General features: G+C 43.6%; 1 long non-coding RNA gene across 2 annotated transcripts in view; it reads right to left on the bottom strand.

The window, feature by feature from the left end:
- The window catches only part of LOC138687791 (uncharacterized), a 37,154-nt gene that overhangs the window by 16,768 nt on the left and 2,015 nt on the right, over positions 1-18,371 (bottom strand). The window contains exons 2-3 of one of the 2 annotated variants that reach the window (XR_011326917.1): positions 9,849-10,312; positions 1,819-9,086 (exon numbers count right to left, since the gene is read on the bottom strand). The exons of the other annotated variant lie outside the window; for it this stretch is intronic. This is a non-coding gene — a long non-coding RNA (uncharacterized lncRNA). Of the gene's footprint in view, positions 1-1,818; positions 9,087-9,848; positions 10,313-18,371 lie in introns of those variants that run through there. 2 annotated transcript variants of the gene reach the window in all.

Below are 18,371 nucleotides of genomic sequence, written 5' to 3'. Positions count from 1 at the left end.
ACTGAAGTGGTAAATAGTGCTGACAGCGAGTTGTGGCTTAAACAACCTTAAATGAACTCCATTAAGTGCTCATTTCTGAAGAGAATGTTGTTGAAACCTGGAAATGAGGCTTTCAAAGGTTTAACATATTTGTCTGTTGTAGAGGGTTTATTTTGAAACCAGATGCACTGAGCAGCTCAGCGCTGCTCCACATGGCAGGAGAGGCGGCACGCTAAGGACGGATCCTGCTCTCTCCTTCCTGCTGAAATTGGAAGTAACCTCTGCAGAGTCAATGTCATCACATTAGTGTCAGCGAGATCAGAGGTAGGGCAAGCGTGCGTAATCACTTCCAGCGAGATGGAGACGATGACAAGCTAAAACCTATCTGAATAATTGAAAAATGTTGGTGATGTTGCATTCTTGGAAATAAAACTGGCCCACGTTCTGCAGAAATCTCAGTGGCTCAAACAATTGATCATGACAGGGTTGGGTGAAGAAACGAAGCAGGCTTCTGTGGGTTTGAACGACTCGCAGGCAGTTTTAGTAAAAGACAGAGTGGGCAGGGGCAGAACCCGGCAGCAAAAATGGGGGCAGCGCTACTTAGGCTGAAGTTTGCCACACGGATCAGGCCGGGGAGAGCTCGGGACGTGGGGCTGGACAGGACAGTGGCAGGGCTGGGGCTTCATGCAAGACATTATCCAAGGGGAATAACGTGCAACCCGATTCACAGTCAGTAGCAAAGGCGAGCGCGAGCCTCAGGTTAGAGTTAGTAAGAGGGCTCTCTTGTGCCTTGATTTTCCAGGTATTTGGTTAAGACAAGCCCGGGTCACATTTTTAAAGGAGTGTACCTCACTGCAGCGCCTGACTGCCCGAGCCATGCTAAGAGGAGAGAGGTGGTGGTGGGGTTCCCAGCCCCGGTAATGGGGTTCCCAGCCCTGGTAACGGGGTTCCCAGCCCTGCTCAGAGAGCAGCAGAGAGATTTTGAGTTAAGCAGCCACTGCCTGGAGTAGCTAGGTGAAAGCAGGAGAAGATGTCTCAAAGAGCAGATGCCCAGTGGAAGAAGCTTTCTTGCAGGGCGAGTCTAGCGAGAAGTTACAGGTGACAATACATGCTGTGAGAGGCTGGAAGGAGAGAAAGAGCGAGGAAAAAGTGAAGGGACTCAGGGAAGGCCACGGATGGTGGAGATTTCCAATCACATGCTATCCTCAGAGTGCTGGAAAAGGTGCAAAGCAGGGAGGAGACAACTTTGATCCAAAGTGTGTGCTAAAACACAGCTGACATCATTTCGTTTTCAGGTGGATCTGCCTGGGAAACAAAAACGGTTTTTAGAACGCTTGGGTAAGTTTAAAGCCTAATAGATCCATAGTAGTAGGATCGCTACTCACCTAGACATTTATTTCCTTAAAAATAAACAATAGCAGAAGGAAACATGAGAAAATTTTTTTTGCAAGTCAGATAACAGAAAATGTATTGACTTCTAATGCCCTTTTTGACTTTAGTGCTAGTTCATTCAGTGCCACAGCCTTTAAGAAAGGCATTGAAAAAGAAGTTGGCTGCCTGGAATCACAATAGTGTGGATGGATATATTCCACCATCGTATTAAGGCTCCTCACTAGCCCACATTCAATTCCTTGGCCAGATCCAGCAAAGGACAGAGGCATCTCCAAGAAGAATTTCAATAGGATTCCAGAGAATTACAATGGAATTACACAACAGCACAGAAAATAAAATTTGTTGGTTATTATGGCTTGTATTTCTGTGTGTTCCAAAAAAACAGTCTCAGTGTAAATATTCCAAAAGCCACTGGAGTCCATTCTCAAAAAAAAAAAGAGGCAGATATAAAGCTCTACTCAGCGTATTGTTGTTTATTCATTCAACAACCCTTCAAACCCCAGTGCCATCCAGACGTGCTAGCAATACATCGTTCCTACCTCAGAGAGATTACGCACTAAAGGTTCAGGCTAGAGAAAACACAAACCACAGGCTAGAGGGAAGAGCAGGTGACAGACGAGGCTTCATTTAGATGGCAGTATCTGGGGGACAGGCTCTGCCTTTTGCTCTGTTTATGCCATCCACAGCACAATTGGGGCCCTAGGGCTCGGAGGCTTGACTGCAGTAGAAACTATAAACACCAATAACACAATAAGGTCTAAGATATTTTAAGGTTGGTTGTCTGGAGGAAACCATTATGCATCCATCATGTGGCAGTGTGAACACATGCTCTGTATGCCTCAGATAGACTGGGAGTTTTTTCCGGTGAGTTCTCAAAGCTGTTTGTTTTTCAGTTGAAATATGCACAGTTAAAATTATCTCTGTGTCTATTGATACTGTTTTTCAGACTACAGGCATGTTTATTGCTGGGCAATCATAAATATGTTTCATTTTTCACTCCTGCTTTATACTGTATAAGGACAGAGACATTTCTTTGATTATGAAAGCCTGCTGGTTTTTTTTTTTCCCCAGATTTCTTGTTGACATGAATAGTCTTTGTCTTTTGTTTTCCCACATTGCTGGAGGATGGTAGCAAAAACATTAATGGATTTGGACCAGCAACACCACTTAATGACTGGGAAAGGTGAAAGAATGTCTCATCTTTCACTACTGAAGCCTAATACTAATTCACTAGTCAATCCACGGCACCAACATTGCTGCCAAAAGATGCAGAGTTTCCAGAGGCAAATGAGCCACTAAAGGGTAAAGAGTCTTTCCCCTTACAGTTAACCTGATCAACTGAGATGAAAAAAGAAATCAATGCATGCAGATTACCATATCAGATCCCACCAAAGATCTTTGCCTTGCTGTCATGTAGCAAAGACCATCATGGGGGTATGCATTGCACAGAAAAATATTTTTATCTCACTGTAAGCAACTACTACAGTTAAATGATTTTTGGTTACATTCAATGAACAAGAAATCAGAAGAAAGATCATGGCAATCAAAGAAAAAATTGTAAGCATTAAGTGAGCCTCCATATGCAGAGGTCAAGCATACTATTAAAACTACAAAGCAAAATAATAATATCAGTTACAAGCTGTGTGGGTAATCAATACTGAAATGTGATGCCTTTTAATCAGGGAATCTTTTAAACAGCCTTGGGGGAAAAAAAAAAAGAAAAAAAGAAAAAAAAAGAGTGTTTAATTGCAAGAGCAATATTTAGTACTTGGTAAGTTGAAATCCATTTCTTTCTCAAAAGAAAGTAGGTCAGAGTTAGCATGGTGTTAAGCAATAGAGTTCGTAGCACTAAGATTATCACTGAGTTAAAGGGCCCTGTTTATTTAAGTTAATTCATGTGGCTTAGTCTATTTTCTCTGCTCAAAGTACAATAAGGAGAATGAAGTACCCTACCTAGACGATTCCCTCCAGACCTATGGTACAGCACCTGCAAATGAAAGCTTCATGACCACAACCTCTGGTCAAAACCAACAGCTAACCTAAAGCTAATATGCTGGAGAGGCAGCTGTTTCCCCAAATTTGAATAGTTTCAAAAAAAATAAAAGCATCTGAGCAAACTGTTATTTTGCATTAAATTTTCTTCAGCCAAAGCGGATTATTCCCATAATAGAATATGTTTATTTTTTTTAACTTAAGAGCTTTATACAACTCTGAATTCCTTTCCGCAGTTCCAGCGCATCCTCCACTGCACGCAGGGCGCTGGGGTGATGGGTTAGGCTGGAGCCTTCGTTCACTCCCTGCCTGTCTTATTCCACGTGCCACAGAAGTTGGTCTCTACTGATGACTGAGTGCCGTGGAGCAGATGGGATGGAAACAGAGATGTTCTCGCCATTCAGTCAGCTCCTCAGGAGCGGTGTTTTGGCACCAATGTCCTGAGACGTGCCCACTCCTTGAGAGCTGCTTTTTCATTTATGTGACCCCATGCAATGGGTCCCTCTCATGAAATTTCCTCTAACTTGATTTATTAACTCCAAATGCCAGCTGTAAGCTACTTGGGGCACAGACTGGTCAGATCTAGAGGAGGGAAAGCCATCGTCTGCAGCTGAGGGGAAGAGAAGCGATGCAGGGACTGTGCTGGAGGAAAATCTTCAGCTAAACTGTTATCTTCCCCATACGATTGCCCACGCTTAGCCTATTTGAAGAAGTCTTTGGGAAAATACCTAAGAGGATTTTTGCTTTCAGATTAAGTGATTTCTAGATGACTTTACCCATAGCAAATCAGCAGGGGTGAGTTTAGCTGCATTTTGCCTACACCAGAGGAAGAGAGGCTCACTCTTCTGAAAATCATCCACTAAATTAATGAAGACATGAATGTACATTAGGCTGAATCTATTTAGCTTATTAAAGTCTCCTCTCTCAGATCATTTCCTTCTGTGTGTGTCTGTACATCACAGGCTCTTCTGTTTGTAATTTCCAAAGCTAAAAAAAAAAAGAAAAAGAGATTGTATCTTTTTTAGGGGTTACCCTCAGCTTTCAGCAGTCAGAAGCTATATGTACAGTAGTCAGCCTAAAATCCCATGGGAAGATTAAAGACCATGCTGTATGCTGTTAATACAATAATGATGACTGTCACTGTACTCATCAAATATAATCTGAGGTGAGTGTCACTATTAGCAAGGAAGGAAGAACCTAAATGTGATGTCAATTTACGTTTTGCTGTGTTGGATGTATTACTGGAATCTTTGTTCTATAAAACTTTGGCTAGGATCATTCTTACTCTCCCGAGGAAAAGAAAATGTTTTGTCAATGCCAGTTTCTTTGACTCCCATTGTTTTCACTGGCTTTGGGAACAGATCCTTATTTTTGCTTTAATTTTTAATTCTCTTTTACATCCTCCTATCTAATGAATAGACTGATGCAAGAAATCAGCAAAGAAGGGAAACTGCACTGAAGGAAAATAAGGAGGCTACAAAAAAATGACACAGAGGCCATTTCAGGAGAAAGCAGAAAAATTTTCTGTAAGATGAAGACTTTTCTCCTGATGGTTTGGATCCTTGTTTGAGTGATGCAGGTAAAGGAAGCTGAGGGGACAGCGGGAGAGGAAATGCACGCTCTTCTTTTCCTCTGAAAGATGCTCAGAATCTTTCTGCTGTTATTGAGCTGAGGTTCTCAAATACCTCCTGCACAGCTTGTGTGCTGCTGAAATAGAAACAAAAAAGGAAGAAAATCCAGGATGACGTAAGTGGCACATTCTGGTCTGCTGTCAGAAGAGCAGGTAAGCATCCTCTGGCCTTCGCCACTGGATCAGCCATATGGCCTCCCACACCTCTCTCCTTCCTGCAGGAGGACAAGGTGGACATGTCTAAGGACAGACCTGCCTTCCAGCTCTAAGAAGATCCACAAGGACAACAGGCCCCTTCCCAATCAGAATAAGAAGGACCTCCCGCGTCGCAGAGCCCTGAACTCCAATTAACCACGTACTCACAAAATAGATTTTATGAATTCGCATTGTCAACAAATTAGGTTCCTTCCAGAAATTTCTAGATGAAAAAATATAACGTTCTTTTGTGTTCCTTCAGCACCTGGTGTACCTTGGTTCAACGGAATTAAAAATGAGCTATCATAATATCTCCAGTCCTATAAATTAGAGAAGGTGGAGAGTAGCCTTTGGCAGCAGGAGACAGCGGTGGAAAGGGAGATGTTCTAGCCCTGAACAGTTGCACATCTCACCCTGGAGAGCTATGGGGCATCCCTGATCCTGCTGCCGGCTCAACCGCTGCAGTAACCCATGCGGGACCCCGTGGGGTCTTACGGCAGAGCCTAGACTCACAGCTGTGGAGGAAGGACCTTGGCTGCTCTGGACGTCTTCCACAGCATTTTGTGTTTAGGGACCTTGCTTTGATAGCTTTTTACTTGTTTTTCCTTTCCTTTTTTTCCCTCTCAGCTACACTTCTGTCAAATCCCAGTTTCCACGTGAAGTTTTGCACCAAACTGAGTGAAAGCACTAAGATAATCTATTTGTAATAAAATACTTTCCCTTTGCTTTAGTAAACTTAGCGCTTCCCTGTAAAAACAAACTCTTTAGTTATTCAGGTGTGACTAGTCACCATATTAAATCACCATACTACCTCCTCAGCGTAATAATACATTTATTTAAAATTTCATTTTAGAATCACTCTTCTTTTGCTGACATTTAATTTTGCACGGGAGTAACACTATCATAAAAGAGCCCAGGTGTAAAAATATTACGTTTTTAGTAATTATGTACTGTCCATTACTACTAAGAACTAGGAAAACTATCAATATTGCTCAAAATTGACTGGAATTACTAAGTTTAAACATTTAAGAGGACTCATTTAAGAGCTACGTTGCAGCATAAATGCCTGTATGCCCCTGCTACACTTGGCCATTTGCTGAGATGTTTTTTAAAATGAAATTGTAAGCTTTTGCACAGGTAACCAGCATTTTTCAACATTTTAACGTTAGCATTGTTAAGATACAGGTCTATTGGTACAAGAGAGCACAAGGAAGAGGAGACACAAGGACAAGTTATGTGTTTAGTGAATGCTATTTTGACAGGTTCATATCTAAGGCTTTCAGATGATGTTTTGGCCTCCCAAATGAAGCTCAGGCTCCTCTAACAGGAACAATTCTGACTGCAGTAGCTTTCAGTTCTTCTGTCTGAATTTGATATTTTAGGGGCTCTTTATAATGGAACTTGAAGGATCCTGAGTCTAACTCAAGACTATGGCAAGACAGAGTGGAATTAATCTCTACGACCTTTGGCAGTGAAGTTTACCAGCCAGGTAACTAGTGGGTAACCAACTGGGTGCCTTCTTTCCTTCATGGAGAAACATAGTCTCCAGTGAATGAGACTGTGAGAAATCCCAGTGAATAATTCATGCCGCCCTGATACAGGTACCTAAAATGGGTGAGTCAGTATGCATGGTTACTTCTCTCTTGCTCTGTAGACCAGAACAGCAACCTAAAGGATTTGCTTAAACATCCAGCTTGCACATGGTTAATGTTTGGTTAGAAGAATCCACCCAGTTGACTTTGACATGTTTGGATCAGACCCTACAAGGGCACGTGCATTTGGAAGTAGAGTTTGCTGGGAAAAAAAATCAGTTAAGCCCTTTTATTTGGAGAATGTCTGTATGGCTGTTTGTACAAATGAAAACTTTTTGTTCAGGGTAGGGGGACCATGTTATTTCCAAGAGGGACTGCGGAAGATTTCACAGTCCAGGCTAGAAATTGTTATGAAATGAAGAAAAGACCCCAACGACAAAATAAACTTGTGGTGATCCACTTGAGATAGGGGAGAGCTGGCCTTAACAGTAGGTCTTAACAGGCAGGAGTCAAGGTGTCTGGGCTAATACGTGCTGTGGTGAGAGTCTTTCTCTTTCTCTGGTTGCTCATGTAAAACATCAGGGAGTCATGGCTTCATACTAGCACAGACCAGACCAGACCATTTTTACAATAGAAGTTTTCATAGGGTAGAAAATATTAGTTCCCCTTTCATCACTCTGAAAGAGTATTCCAGAGGGCAGACAAAAATCTGCACTAAATACCAGTTGACTTTGCTTTTTGGCTTCCCTACAATGGCCACTATTATCTTTGTTAGGCTAACAAGAGTCAGTTCATTCAGTTTTGATGCTGTGAGGTTTAGACTATACTCTGCTATTTATTGTTTGGGCCATTGCAGTTGTCTCAGAGCCCTAGCAAGGGACTGAGCCTGGAGTGTGCTGCATCATGCAAAACCAACTAAAAGGACAGCTTCTTTCCCAAAGTGCTTGCAAGAGCTGAGGTTTGCTTCCAGAGCTGACCTGTAGAAAGGCTGCAACAGCAGCACCATGTCGTAGTCCAACCTCCTTCTTCAGGCAGAGATATCTGAGGCGAGGCAGAAGAGCTGCCATGTTTTTCCTCCTTTCGTAATGCTCAGTAATTGGTGAGGTTCTTCAGACCTATTGCAAATTTTCAACTCCATGTTCTCACAACTTCTTGCCTTCATGATTTTCTCCTCTCTGCTAGCCTTTCAGCACATCTGGATCTCTTAGATTTCTCTTTATGTGAATATCGCCCTTATTTTTCTCCTTGATTTCTCTCAGAAAGTTTCCCCACGTTGTTATCTGCAACTCCCATCTCTGCCTGGCTGCTATTCTTTTTCCTGAGCTGCAAGTGGTTTGCATGGTGGTTTCTTCCGTCATGTTTTTATCAGGCATCCTCCAGTAACATTCCTGCATTTGCCTTTTTTGCCCAAGCTTTTGTTTACCTTCTCTATCTGTCCTGGGTCTGCATGTTTTGGGGCTGTTGGATTTCTCGTAATTGCAAGGTTTGGGTATTATTTTTTTTTTAAGTGTTGGGGTTTTATCTTACTAAGATGTATGTTTCTCTTTTCTTCCTGCATTGGACTGTTCATTTTTAAAACTTTCTTTTAATCAAATGAAAGGAATTAAAAATGAGGAGGGAAAGCCCAAGAATTTAAATTCCAGTCTTCTTTCTACCACAAGGAACCAAGAATTCTTTCTATTTAAGACAGTCACAGATTTTATCATTGTGACTGGTTTCCATTAACTTTGTAAGTAGAGAGACATTTAGTAAAGTTGAAAGCTGTCTCTTATGTGATGACAGACTTTGCCTGTTTTAATATTTTTACTGGTTAACTACCAAATCCTGAGTCTACCACTGTCTACAGCCAACATTTAGTGTTCACTACTCCTCTGGCAAGAAACATGACTTAGAAATATATCTTCCATACTAAGCTTTTGAAAACGTATAGTATTTTGTGTTAGAAAAACAACAGTTTCAACATGTGAAAGAGATTGCCACAGCAAGGCCTCCCTGAGAGAAAGAAACAGCAAAAAAAGGGGTGTAAAGGGTCAGGCAGAGAGTTTGCTTCAGCAAACACAAGACACCAGAGAGTCTACTATAATTAATACTAATGCATACAGCTCAAGCAGGAAGAACTGGTTATATAGATTGAGAAACTGGTTAAATCAACAATGGTGCCATGCTGGGATGCAGTGATGCCGAGCGGGATTTTGTTTCTGGAAGTCAGGACCCAGTTTAGTCCTGTTGAAACCCGTGTCACTGCTGTCAGCGAGCAGAATGAAGCCCTCGCACGCAGTCTGCCGTCTGTTCCCACGCTTGATGTCACGGCCACACGCAGCTGATCCCGCTCCTCGCCTCGCTCGGGGAAATGGGAGCAATGGGAGCTGAAAAAAATATGACCAGCTTAGAAGAGACATCCAAATAGATGTAACATACAGAGTCATCTATTCTTGCATTTATCTCAATGTCTGGCACATTTTGTTCTACAAAAAGAAATATCCCTGGAGATACTGTAATTTATTGAATATTCTTCAACATAAGCAGTATTGGCTGCATGAAATAGTTCACTCCAAGCCCAGGACCAACCAACGGCGGGAAGGCACTGCCAGCCCAGTTCTGCTACGAGCAAAAATAAATCACATCCGTCTGGGAGAGTTATGCTGGTGAAAATGGCCCTGTAGGTAGAGCTGATGGCCAAACAGCTAATTCCAGCACAGCTTGTTCAGAGTCACCCCTGGTCCTGGGTGGAGAGCACAGGGGTAGCAATGAACATTACCTGGTCTGCCCCATGGAGCAGGGGGTGAACTGAGATCCCTCTTTGCCCACCTTGTTTTACCCCATCACTAAGCAAGGCAGGTTGGAGGTGAGGCAGGTCTCTGCTTTGGCCATGTTGCTCTGCCTGGGAAATGAGAAGTTTGCTCTCTCTGGCTCTTTCAGACTTTGGCTTCTGGGCTGCAGGGTCCATCTGGCACCACTGCTACAGAGGATGTATTCCTTGGGAGCTCAGCAAAGCTATCTTTGCCTTCTGCAAACAGTCTGCCTCGTGTTTACTAGATGCTGTCAAATTTAGATTACCAGCCAGAGAAGTCAGATTCAGATAGGGGACCGAGAGGAGAGACAAGTTCCTCCCATGATCCATTTCTTACCTGCCTAGATTTCTCTTTTTACAGTTTCTTGGGGGAGCTTTTCTATTACAAAATTTCTTCTTTGATGTCCTTCCACATTGCTTCTTCCCTCATTATCTGAGCTTCTGAAAGGCTCCAAGATTACAGTAAGTTGCAAAAAAAAAAAAAAAAAAAAAAAAAGTGGGGCCCATAAATCAAGCTCCACACAATTCCTTTCAAAGAGGTTCCTTGGGAAGTGAACCTCCTTCCCTCCCTCGTCAAAAGAAACAGACATTGTGTCCTGCAGGACAGGGAGGACCACATCCACTGTTGGTGTACTGGAGACACCAGTACCCCCAGACTGGTGGCAGGGCCCCTTCCTCCTTCCCCGGCCGCACGGCCGCAGGGCAGTCACACCAGCGGGGCTTCTTCCACCGCAGCCTCCCCTTGCGTGGCACCTCAGGCTCCCTCCTGAGCCAAGCTGAAGGCGACCAAAGGCCAGAGACCTGCGGGTAGGAACCGAACGCAGCCTCAGGACGCGCCGTCTTGGCCCACGGTTGAGCCGCGGGGCTGAGGCTGCCCAGGACCCGCCGGGATGGCAGAGATGGCAGGGATGGCAGGGATGGCAGGGATGGCAGGGATGGCAGGGATGGCAGGGATGGCAGAGACGGCAGGGATGGCAGGGATGGCAGAGATGGCAGGGATGGCAGGGATGGCAGGGATGGCAGGGATGGCAGAGATGGCAGGGATGGCAGGGATGGCAGGGATGGCAGAGACGGCAGGGATGGCAGGGATGGCAGGGATGGCAGGGATGGCAGGGATGGCAGCCCTGGCACAGCAGGGCAAGATCTCACATGTGGAGGGTCCTCCAGGCCAGGCTGGAGAGGACTCGGTCAACCCAAACGTCACCTGACCCCGCCTGCTCTGCAGAACGGCAGTTTTGGCTTTTAATCCTGAGCATTTGCTTCTATTCAGATACAACTGTTGCTAATTTCATTCTTAGTTTGTTATTGGAGAAAGGCTTCCCTATTTAATTATTAGAAACAGAGAATCCATAATATACTCAAAGCTGTGAAAACTTAATCCTGGATAATTTTTTACTCTGTGAGAAAAGTCGCTAGGACTGATCTATTCTTTCAATCTAGTACACCCATTTAGTTTATTTTTAACATTCTTTTCATTATGTTATGAGCTTCTTAAGGATAATGAAATAATTACTTGTCTCTTTGATTGATCTTTGTTTTGAAAGGAAACTTTAATAGTGTTATTTCTAGAGCAGGCTTACGATATAATACAATTAAAGGAAAACATGACATTAAAACACATTAAAGCACATGTTCCAATAATTAGACCTACAATCCTCGTCAGCTAGAGCACTGTGCAGGGAGGAGTTACTGTAAAAATTTATGAGGGAAGAATCCATATTATTTTGCTTAATAAAGGAAATATATTAATAATGACATTTATTAACATCGTATAGCTGTAGCAATTGGTGAACAAGCTCCTTCCCCAGACTGCTCTGGAAAGATGTTCAAATCTTTCCCAAATTCTGGCATTTCATTTTGTGAACACAAAAACATGTCAGTAGAAAGTTGTAGAGAGGAGTGCTTTGACAAGCTCCAGGCTTTCAGAAACAAGAATTCTAGTTTGCACATTTCTCTGTGATAGTACATGATGGGGGAATTTCAAAACCTGATATAATTGGGTATATTTGAAGTGTGGATGTGCATGCATGCAAATTAGAAGGAAAAAAAAAAAAGAAAGAAAAGAGCAGAGATCCTGAACCTGGATGCACATGCTGTCAGCTTGAAATACAGCTGTGCTGATGATTAGACCATAAATGAGGTGAGAGTATAGGCAGGTAATACTAGACTGTATAGGCGGGCTATAGTAGACTGTATAGGCAGGCACCTCCTGCTCCCACAAAGAATTAAAAAAGAATTGGGCAGAAAAGCCTTTCATCCTCAGGTGATGACCTCATATCCTGTTAGGACACTGACATAAGGGCAAGGCTGTAGCACTGGGATCAAGGATTTTCTAGGATGTACTTTCTTTCCCACCTACTGTAACCTGATTTCTCAGTAACAAGGCTGAGATCCCAGATGATCGAAATATTCAGGTTTTGGGGGTTTTTTTGTCCAGTTGCAGTTGCATTCAATTTAAATATTTGGGGTTTGGCAGGGAAGGGCGGAAGGGTGGAAATTTTTCACTTCTTTGAATCCTAGACTGAATAATCTTTTCTTCAGTTAAGATCAGTGAAATCACTTAGAGACTGTTAGTTTGGTTGGATTCGTGCTGGACACAGAGCCTGTCCTCTGCCTTGGAGGAAAGGAGAAGCTGGTCCGGGGCACCCCAGGGAACTCTGTGGATGTATATGGCTCGATCCTCTGATGAGGTTTAACGAGGCTGTAGTGCTTTTTTTATAGCAAATGAGGATTCGCTAACGATAACGACTCTTTTTAGCATCCACCCACACGCGGCACTAACAGTGCAAAACCACATCAGCAGTTTATGCAGTGTCTGACAACGTGATTTGGCAACTTAGGAGGGAAAGTGAAGACTCTGAGTGAACCAAGGAGGTTTAGGTCATGCTCTGTACTTGTCCAAATAGGAATCACGGATTTAACGTTTCTGCTCTTGAGAGGCTCAGCCACTCATCGAAGCTGACCAGTGTTACTTCTGCAATGTGGATGGGATCTTCTGGTTTTATCCGAGAGGCGTCCTGGCTGTAGGTATGCTTAAGAAGCAGTTCAAGCCTGGGACTACCCAGACTTCAGAGTTCATGCTGGGAAAGGACACCATCCTTGTTTTTCAGGATGCCTGTAAGCCTGCCTTAGTAAACGCAGATGATGGCAATTATGCCTTTGGGAGAATCTTGGCACGTTGGGACTGACCGTTTTTCTGATGGAGAACTGAGATAGCAGGAGAAACCTTTATCCTCTGGCTGAACAAGAACATCTTGAATTTGTTTATGTGTGTATGAAAAAAATTAATCAAACCTCTATGGGCTAGATTCCTCAAGGATGATAAACACTCAGCTGGTTTCAGAATCCTGCACAAAAAGTATGGGTTAACCTGGTGAGCTGTTTGACTCGAGATAAACTTGAGGAGCAAGGCCGTGGGGCACACGTAATGAAATGTTATCACAAGGAGAGGTCAAGCCTTTTCTGTGCACAGAGCAGGTACAGAGTCACTCCAGTTTTACCCACTTGGGTGTCTTTTACTTTGTGTTATTAATAAAGCCAATAAATATTACCCCGCTCTTTGCTTTTATTTGATGTCCCAGAGGTCAGAACCTGATCTCTGCCAGGATGAGTAAGGATCCTGGCTCAGTGGTAGATAACCTCTGAGTTTCAGTTTAAGGAGGATTAATAGGAAATCAAACACAGAAATCAAACGCCGGTTTCTCTGGGAGAGGGACAGGGGGAAGGTGTGCCCAACCTCTCCTCGGCATGGCTGAAACAGATGATGGTTGAACGTAAAAGTGGTCTGGTTTAGCCTGCGAGGTCAAACCCAGCCTCCTGCTTGGTTCAGTTCCCCATCCCTGCTCCCCTGCGGCTCGGGAGCTGCGGGAGGCCGCACAGCTCAAGTGAGACAAGTAGCTGGTCAAACCTCAGCTTGCTTGAATCATTCTCTCTCCCCCCTTCATTCCCTATACAGCAAGATGCTGACGATAGTTACCTCCCAGGGCGTGGATTCAAATCTACTTCCCCAGAGAGATCTGAACCTGCATCTCCCACACCTTGGCCGAGTGCCTTAAATATTTGGTAAAGTACCTGGATATTCTTTGCGGTGTTGTAAACCTAGGCCAAAAATAGTTTCCAGCTGCAACTATATGACTAATTTGACCTGGGACTACTTTTGAGAGGGGCAAACATTTTATTCACAGAAGAAAAGTAATTGCCCTCCCCTATTAAGAAGACAGAAGGGAAGAGGCTCTACTGCTGCAGGAAACGAGCCATGAGATCTTGTAGACAATGTTAGGAGGCTACACTAATATACACCACGTTTTCCCAAGCTACGGTTTGAAAAATGCAGAGTTCTCCTCCTCACCTCCTCTTGTATATAGCCATATACTTACTCATGTATGGGTTTCCAGGATATCTCAAAGTCACTAGCATATTCTCATTATGTGCAGTAGTAATTATATACATTTTATACCTGTAACCCCTGGGAGTGCAGGTAGATGTCTCAAACACACGTCTTTCCAAAAAAAACTATTCAAATTATTTGCTTTCCTCCACCTGTGTATCACAACAGCAACAGCTTTTGGGGGGGAAGGGAGGAGGGAGCTTGAACTACCAGCTCAGAATATCTTATATCAATTTCTAGATGTGTTTATGTTACATCAGTGCACTCGTAGCTTCATATCTTTAGTGAGAAGTTTGTACAACACGTTGTTCTGTGGAACTTAAATGGGTAAAAGTACTGGTCCTAGGTTTTAAAAGACATTTAAAGTTATGCTCCTAGGATCATATTTAGGCTTATAAATAAATAATCCAATTTTCACATGTGCTACTTTCAGCAGCTTCTCCTAGCTTACATGGTTGCAGCTGGAAGGCCAACGTTTTTGAAAATCAGGATACTTAGGGGCTTGAATGCAGACTTGAGATGAGGATTTGCAAAGGGAGTTAGGTGCCCTATTTCTATTGAGAAAAGGTTTAAGAGTTTCATGAGCATAACTTTTAGGCATCCATTAGGAAAATCTCAGCTTTGCTGTAAATGCCTCTGGATTCCTTAGATTTCATTCATTTGGCAGCCAGGCATCTAGTTCTGTCGTCTGAACTGAAAGAAATTTGCCGAGTTCTGTATAACTTATGTAGTCTTTCTTTGGAAAATAAATAAATCATTCAAATGGAAATACTCAAATAGCTGGGCACATGTCCAGATACAGTATGCCTAGCTTAGTGGCAAAAAAGTTACGGCACACATCCTGTATTGTCGAGGACACTGAATGTTTTGGCTGCCCTAATAGAAAAACAATAATTCAATCATGTATTATAAAGGAATTTCCTGGAGAAGTTTGGCCCCACTCAATCATCCTATTAGATTTTTCCTTAATGTGGAAGAACGGCACATTAAATTCATTACATACATTAGGCCAGCTACATTTATTTCCAGATGGGTTTCCATAAAGTGGTTGAAATGCCTAAAAAAAGACATTTTGAAGATGCCTTTATGTGTAACTCATACAGCATAATAACGACACCACAGTCTTACACCACTGTACGCCCAGTAATTCTTTCTCGCAATAGAAGGACACATTTAACACAACTAGCTGTAAGTATTTTATAAATCAATAATAATAGGCCCACAGGGCTGGGATCATTGTGTTATTTTGCTGGCAGGGGCCCACAGGACGGGGATATTATGCAAAGATGAGAGAGGATGTCTGAGGAGATACTTATGCTAATATATGGCATTTTCCCCCTCCCTCTCTCCTCCCTGGAGTAACTGTCTTAACATTACACGTGGTGATTTGTTCTCGGCAGTTCCAAATTACCTACACCTGTTGGCTCTGGCACATTAAATAAATACCCAATTAAGCATTTCTTTATTCACTGAGTATGAAGAAAATGCAGTTCAAAGTGCTCTGCCACAGCCCTACAACTCTCACCGAAGTGTTTCAGATAGCTTTCAGATGGAGAGGAGTTCGATCAATACCGAGGCTTTTGAAAATAGGGCTGCAGAGCAATCTTCATGCAATTTTAGGGATTTCACTTTCCCAGAATATACCCTTGCACATTCAGTCCTGGCCAGGGCCTGGATGGTGCTGCTGGAAAGCAGCCCTGTGCTCCCACCAGAGCCTCTAGGGGATGGTGTCTATGATGAGGACACTCAAGCTCCCTAAGGAAAAGTAAGAGAGGTAGATGTGTCACTCCAGAAATGATGCTGCCTTTTCCTGCCACAGTAGCTAGAACCCCTTTCCTTAAAGCTTCTCAAAGACCAGAACCTCCCCTGTTTGTGAAGACTCTCCTATATTGCCTGACTTTCTCCCAGCTGCAAAGCCACAACTCTCAGCAAGCTCTCGGTGTTCACGGGGTACTTTTTAATTTCTCAGGGTCCTTTAGATGTTCCCACCTCACAGTCACTTTCATCTCATGAATGCGCCACGCGTCCTGCCGCCTCTCCCTGGCTCAGAGATGCCGCTGATTAGCCAAAGGACCAAAGATCATTTCCCATTGGGGTCCCAGGCCAGAAGAAGACAAGCACTTTGAGGGGCAGCTGAGAGGCTGTGCCCACAAGTGTTCATCTAACCAAGCAGCAGGTTAGCAACATGCACCCAGTCTTCCTACCTCACCCCATACGCTCAGCCCCATGCCCACCCTGTGACCAGCCCCATGCCACCCATGCCCCTCCAGGGATGCCCACGGCCACCAAGCGGTGCGACACGTGAGTCTCGTGGGGCAGCTTCTCGGTAACAGGATCAGAGATCAGCGCCGTCCCTCAGTCGTGACCTGCGTCTTAACCACCTTGCGCCCTCGCACCCAGGAATTTTGAAGTAGGAATGCTTGATGTCATTCTTCAATTCCTTCTCTTTTCATTCATAGCAGATCCAGACGAAGGTAATCATCTTGATGGCAACCTCTCACCTACCTGAGGCTGCTCTGAGGAGCCCGTGGAGGTTTCCCAGCGATATTAACACAGCCGTGTACATGCTGCACGCTGCTTTCTCAGCTGCACAATCAGCACTGTAACGGGCTAGCAGCAACAGGGCCAGGCTTAAGGAGAATCTCCCGTGAAACTTCCTGATTATTAATTTGTTTGCACTACCAAGGCGTACTGTTTTAACTGTCTCTCCATGAGAAAAGCAGAACTGAGTGTCCAGAAGGAAGATGAGCTTTTCGTGGCAGGTTGGTGTATGCTGTTCTGGTGTACAGCACCTTCGCTGCTGATAATATTGCATGCACCGCAGATGTACAGGGATGGGCTAGTGTACTATTTCAGTAAAAAATCAACCCTGAACTGAAATGGTATAAAACTGTATGCAGTCTAGGCTTCAAAAAGACTCGTTACTTTAGTAACACAGGATACTTACCTAAAGTACTCAGGTTTTGGTCTACATTTTTGCATATACACAGTGCCCAAACCAGACCGGGACACAGCTGTGATTCTGAAACATCACGGAGCAGCTGGCCACACTCAGCTACACTGCGCTGGGTGCTATTTGGGTGCTACTTCACCTATTCTCCTTCTCTGTCAGGGTTACCAGATATGTGGAAGTTCCGCAGCAGAAGCCTTGACTGATGCAGATGCGGAGCGCCGTTAATTACACACAGCAAGTGACTGCAAACTGTCATTTCAACTGTACTTGGTGCTGGGAAAGGCTTACTATTCTTGGATCTGTCACAAAAACATTTCAAGTTGTTACAACGCCTCTCTCTGCAAAGAGGCAGAAGGCTGCAGTATTTCAGCGGTGCCAGTGCAAACAGTTTCTTCATCACCTTCACTCAAGTGTCTCCTAATGATACCCCTGGACCCTGCCTTGCACTGCAGTACACATCTGCTGTCACATATTTCAAAAACATCTACATTTCATGCATATGTAAATATACCTACTTTGCATTCATGCATGTAATACAGGTATCGCTTTCCTACGTCTACAAGATCTGTAGCTTTACTTGTGCACATGCATGTCTTCTGCGTACTTAGAAATTATATCAACAAGATGTATGTGCCAGGATTTTTCAGGAAGGAATCTGAATTGAGTAACAGCTGGAAGACAAGCCAGAAATTGTGATATATGCCCGTAAAGTACTGCTACACGCACTGGAGTCGTATGTTGTGCTGCTTCTAGTGCCGGCAGCAGGAGCAGGCAGGATGCTCTGTGGCACCCCGGCAGTCCTCCTGCACACCCAGAATTTTTAAGGAAGATGCCCTCAGTGTCCCCCTATATGCTGCTGGTATGATTGGCTTATAATATAATTTAATATGTGTTTAGACTGCTTCTGAAGGCTTAGAAAATGTTAAAAGCGTACATATTTGTAAAGACTCTGGGTTGCCTGATGTGCTGGAGCCTTGCTAGATGCCTGTAATGTGTTTCCTCTAGTCAAACTGAATCCTTCCCCTTTTCATTTCTGCCAGGTTTTCCGTAGTCCCAAAGGGGCAATGTCCTCATCTATCAGTTCTAAATTACTAGAACCATAAGGTTGAGAATATCACAGTTATCGAAAGTTCAGAAACTATAAATGGAGGGTCTATTTATAATATTTTGCTATGTGGTCTCCTGCTGTGCTGAATCCAGTGTCCCTGCTCTTCAAGCCACAGGTCCTTTGTTCGGCACTGATGGAAACAGTTTCATACAATTTTGGATGTCCCACCGGAACAGTTCATTGTGGTTGTTACATTAATCATTCTTGTCTCTGAATTTGCAATGTCCCTAATTCTAGATCTGTGTTTGTACTCGCACTCCATCTGTAAATTTGTAAGTAAATTCATAATTTTCTTCTCCTTTCTTAACAGCTAAACCCTTCCTTCCTCATCATTTATGATATCCAGAGCAAAAATGAGGAATTAAAGATATAGTTCAACTGGACAGGCCTTTATGAAGTCTTTCTGTATATC

The sequence above is a fragment of the Haliaeetus albicilla genome, chromosome 11 (genome assembly GCF_947461875.1).
Source record: "Haliaeetus albicilla chromosome 11, bHalAlb1.1, whole genome shotgun sequence".
NCBI classification, from domain to species: Eukaryota; Metazoa; Chordata; class Aves; order Accipitriformes; family Accipitridae; genus Haliaeetus; species Haliaeetus albicilla.
This window is presented reverse-complemented; position numbering and strand designations above follow the sequence as displayed.